Source organism: Aptenodytes forsteri, unplaced genomic scaffold (assembly GCF_000699145.1).
Source record: "Aptenodytes forsteri isolate BGI_AS27 unplaced genomic scaffold, ASM69914v1 Scaffold618, whole genome shotgun sequence".
In the NCBI taxonomy this organism is placed as follows: domain Eukaryota; kingdom Metazoa; phylum Chordata; class Aves; order Sphenisciformes; family Spheniscidae; genus Aptenodytes; species Aptenodytes forsteri.
In genome coordinates, this window is record NW_008793944.1 from 22,690 (window position 1) to 28,133 (window position 5,444).

The following is a 5,444-nucleotide window of genomic DNA, read 5'->3' on the forward strand; positions in this document are numbered from 1 at the left end:
AGAAGGGCCACAAAGATGATCAAAGGACTGGGAAGCCTGCCGTATGAGGAAAGGCTGAGAGACCTGGGTTGTTCAGCCTTGAGAAAAGAAGGCTTATCACCATGTTCCAATATTTAAAGGGTGGCTACAAAGAAGATGGTGACTCCCTTTTTACAAGGAGTCACATGGAAAAGATGAAGGGTAACGGGTACAAGTTACTCCTGGGGAGATTCCGATTGGACACAAGAGGAAAATTTTTCACAATGAGAATAATCAGCTGTTGGAATAATCTCACCAGGGAAGTGGTGGATTCCCTAACATTGGATACTTTTAAGACTCGGTGGGACAGGTTGCTGGACCATCTTGTCTAGACTGTGCTTCTGCCAAGAAAGGGTGGACCAGATGATCCTTGAGGTCCGTTCCAACCTGTTATTCTATGATTCTATGATTATCATCATACCTACTTCAGATTGAATGATATTGGAAGATACAGTCTCTCTCTTAAGGTTAATTCCTGGAGTAAATATATGCATCTTTTTTTGTAGTTCCTCACTTTATTCTAGAATGTGTTCCCCTGGTTTTCCACTTATTATAATGCTACACCTCTCCAGGCATGTGTTTTGGCCCTTCTCCAGACAAACTCCAAATACATTTTAAGACATTCATAGTTCCAGAGTCTTCTCCTGAAGGCAAAATGGATGCAACCACGCCAGCTGTTACTCCAACATTGTTCCTGAAAGCTTTGTGCCTTTATATCAGATCTTCTTTATATCACCCTCAGAACAAGACAGAAAAATGTTCATAGCTGTGAGAATGCATGTGGTCACTTGTAAGAATGTGGTAGAGCAATTTTGTGCTGAGAGGTTGAGAAGTGCCACCTAAAACCAAATAGAAACAGTAGCCTATATTAAAGCCCAGTACAAGAAAAGATAAGGTTACATAACAAATTTTGAGCAGGCAGGTATTGTTCATGATGTTAACATAATGCTAAAGGGGCCTGTGGGTACCCAGTCACAAAGGCCTTTGGGATGATACTGAGACAGACATTGTTCCAAGTTGCGTGCAGTGTAGATGTGAGAAGACAAGACAAGCCATGGATTTGTGTATGGAATAAAGCATTCTGCTCTGCCTGGCCAGGAAAACAAGCATTGTTTCTTGTGTGGATCCTAAAACTAGTATAAACAAAAATAATTTTACTAAACCAAGATTTGGATTATTCTCACCCTAATTTGACATCCTAACATCTGAGCAAAGTAGATACATTTTAAACTTTCATCTAACCAAATGTAGGCATCTTCTTGAAAATGAGGTGAGTCATGTCTTAGAATTTGTTGTCTGTGTTGCCTAGAGCTCCAAGAGTTACAAAGAAATAGCTCTGGTGTACATTGAATCAGAAGAACCCCTTTAAATAATGGCTGATAATAATTTTGTCTAATGCCAATAGTTTTTAGTCTGAAACAATTGACAGTAGATGAATTGTGGGAAAGATTGCTTTTATACTAATCTGCACATCAGGGAATTTTCCTGTTTATTAATACTTCCTCACACTTAGTGTCTTTAAAGGTGATGGTTCTGAAGTGGGCTATTACTAGAGTTCATTTGATGAATAGTGAGTTCATCCTCGTTGATTTTCAAATATTGGTGAGCTGGAGATCTCTTTTCCTATATTTTCTGGACAACCATTTTTTTGAGAATGGCCTCATCTTTTTTTTTTTTTTTTTTTTAAAAAAAACAGAAATGCACACCTCAATGCATAAGAACCCCTTTAAATAATGGCTGATAATAATTTTGTCTAATGCCAATAGTTTTTAGTCTGAAACAATTGACAGTAGATGAATTGTGGGAAAGATTGCTTTTATACTAATCTGCACATCAGGGACTTTTCCTGTTTATTAATACTTCCTCACACTTAGTGTCTTTAAAGGTGATGGTTCTGAAGTGGGCTATTACTAGAGTTCATTTGATGAATAGTGAGTTCATCCTCGTTGATTTTCAAATATTGGTGAGCTGGAGATCTCTTTTCCTATATTTTCTGGACAACCATTTTTTTGAGAATGGCCTCATCTTTTTTTTTTTTTTTTTTTAAAGAAAACAGCAATGCACACCTCAATGCATTTCTTCTGAGCAAAACTGATCTTTGAAATTTGTTACATCACTGGTGTTATTCCCAATTTGCTGATTCACCTGATTGTGAAGCATAAAATTACTCCAAATCTTGCTGTGTAGCACTAATGTGGGTCTTCACCATCCTGGGACTCAGAGGGTGATGTGCTCTAGAAGCCATGGCTCATGGCTGCTATGTTGCCATATGCTGTCAAAAGCACTACACAGCCATCGTGAATTTAGTACAATTCTGACATCCACTTCTTACATCATTGACATTTTCATTAGAAGTGGCATGGAGCACTTAGAGAACACTCTTCAGCCTGCCTCCAACCAGATCACCCATTTTTTTCTGTGATTTCTCTCCTGCGCTGAAGTTGGCACACACAGACACATCCAAGAATGCAGCTGTGCTCTTCACTATGTCTGCAAGGCTCATTATTAGTCCTTTTCTATTGATTGTCCTGTCCTACATCCTCCTTATGTCAACCATTTTCAAACTGCCATCTATAGAAAGGATGTGCAAAACTTCCTCACCCTGTGGAGCTTCATGGAGGTGTTGAGCTGGATATCATACACTTTGAAGAACAAAGAAGTGAAAGGGGCTTTTAAGAAGACAGTACAAAGAGGATTGCTTCATGTAACGTAGGAAATTAGAATGATCTAGTTTGTCAACAGATGTAACAACTGTTTTGAAACTAAGAGATACAGACAAACTTCTGAACATTTTCCTGTTAATTGTAAATACTCAATCACCTTTAAAATCATGTCTAGTTTTTCTCAAATGTACTTTCTCCCACCAAGTTTATAGCTTTTCTTTATGTGAAGGCTAGAACAACATTACTTCCAGAACAGAGAAATCATAGGAGAGAAAGTAAAGACAATAAAACTGGACCAAGAAAAGGAATTCATACATTTTTCTTCACTTTTCAATGTTTTTATTTCTTACCTTTCTCTTTGGTATAAAACCTGAAAATTTATAATTTAAAAAAACCCTCTAAAAATTTTTACACCTTTCTCTAATTTTTTTCTTGGAAAAATTCAAACCATAAAAGTATTGGAATAGCAGTAGAAAAGATATTACTAATAAATGATTATGAAAATACAAATAAGATATGGAAGTTTATTTAGGATGTGAAAACTGATAGATCCACACTAATTTCTTATATCTCAGTTGAGGTTCTATATTTGGATTGTTATCTCTCTTGTCATATGACTTAAGATAAAGTCATATGACTTATATAAAGATATAATTTATAATGATTCAGATAACTTTCTATATTCCAGAGTGAGCACTATTATTTTTTCTATATACTCCATTATCTCTTGATTTACTATATTAAGAGCTAAGACAGCTACCTCACATGTAGACATTTACTTTTAGATGTCTCTGTCTGGACCTGAGTGACAATAGTAAAGTTAGGTAAGATAAATATTCTAGACTCTGGAGGTAAGCAGAAACTTCTAGGATGTGATTTATATCACCCTAAGAAACACTCCTGAAACAGGCCGTATGATATTTTCCTTGGAACATCTGGGTTGTTTTTTTTCTTTGCTGAATAGAATGGATACAAACACTTTGCAGAAACATTCTACATGTCTACATCTGAATTTAACCCATGAATCCTACTCTCTGTGTTTTCAGTAAGAAATTTATATTTTCCTCACCTTCTTCATCATTGTTCTTAAAAAACCTTTTCACATCCTTATTTCTCAAGCTGTAAATAATGGGGTTTATCATGGGGCTTATGGTTGTGTACACTAAAGCCATCATTTTTTTAGCATCTTGTGGATAGCTGAACTTGGGTCTTAAGTAAATCAGGCTGCCACTCCCATAGTACAGCATCACCGCTAGGAGATGGGAAGAACAGGTGCAGAAGGTCTTGTATCTTCCCTTTGCAGAGGGCATGGTCAAAATCCTGGAGATGATGAAGATGTAGGACAGAAGGATGAGAGAAAATGGGGCTAAAATGACCAACACTGTGGTTGTCGTGGCCTAAATTTCGTACAGAGATGTTTCAGTGCACAGAAGTATAATAAGTGGTGAGATATCACAGAAGAAATAGTTAATCTTGTTAGGCCTTCAAAATGGCAATGTGAACACCCAAGCAGTTTGCACCACTGACACAACATTACCAGTGAGAAAAGACAGCAGGACAAGGGAAAACCAAACCCTTCTGTTCATCATAATTGTGTATCTCAGGGGGTTGCAAATGGCCACTAATGGTCATAGGCCATGGCAACATGAAGATAGCACTCAGCAGCTGCTAGAAAAATCAGAAAGTACAGCTGGGCAGCACAGCCTATGTACGAAATGCTCTTGTCCTTTGACAGAAAATTCACTAACACCTTGGGTACAATGACTGAAGTAGTACAAATATCCATAAAGGAGAGGACCCTGAGAAAAAAGTACATGGGTGTATAAAAGGATGGGTGAACTGTGATAATGATAAGGCTGTTCCCAATTATAGTAATAGTGTAAATCAGGAGAAACATGAAGAAAAACAAGATCTGCAGCTCAGTATGTCTGAAGAGCGCCAGGAAAATGAACATGGTCACTGTGGTGCAGTTGCTTTTACCAACTTTTTCTATATAGGTCATCTGGAAAGACTTCAAAAGGAAAGAAGGTAGGAACCAAATTGTGATCACTCCAAGAAACAAAGTCATAGACTTTATAGAATTTTTCACATTGTCTACTTCAGTACTGTACCTAGTACTTTAAGCTCCATAAAGTACAGCAATTTCAGAAGGCTAAACCTATGAGAGATGAATTCTGCTTCTGATGTAGAATTTACAGATAGCTGAAAAGAAAACTACCTAATGTTACCTGTGGAATGAAGGTCTGAGTTTAGTGCATCTAAGTTCGGACACTTAACTCCTGAGAGATCAGAGAAATGACAAAAGTGGTAGATAGAAGTCTTCAATTTTTATACAAATCTGAATTCCTGAAATGAAATCAACAGATGGAGAAAAACATTACCCCAAATTATTTTCAAAAGTAAATCTCAAAAGTTTGGGACCATCCTCCAAATTGAAGAAAAGAAAACATGAAATTAATAACTTTCCAGATAAAAAGATACAGTCAAAAGCAGAATAGGAATTCTTGTTTAACAGTAAAAGAAAAAGGAAACATTTTGATAAAAATGTGCAAAAAACAGACAATGAAATGTATTGCAGTAAAAATCAGAGATTAAGTATGAGAAACCACAAAGTATAAAAGGAAGAGAAAAGAACAGAGCAGAGAAAATAAATACTTCTATCTCCTGCCATTACCAGTGAAAAAGGATTTTAAAAGGTTTAACACAATTTCTCCTTCTTCTGTAATAAGTTTTCCAAATACCTTTTTTTCTTTTTTCCTTTTT

General features: G+C 36.5%; 1 pseudogene; it reads right to left on the reverse strand.

Annotated features, from left to right (window-relative positions):
* Nucleotides 1-3,694: 3,694 nt before the first annotated feature.
* On the reverse strand, nt 3,695-4,683 carry LOC109279319 (annotated as a pseudogene).
* Between the last annotated feature and the right edge of the window lie 761 nt (nt 4,684-5,444).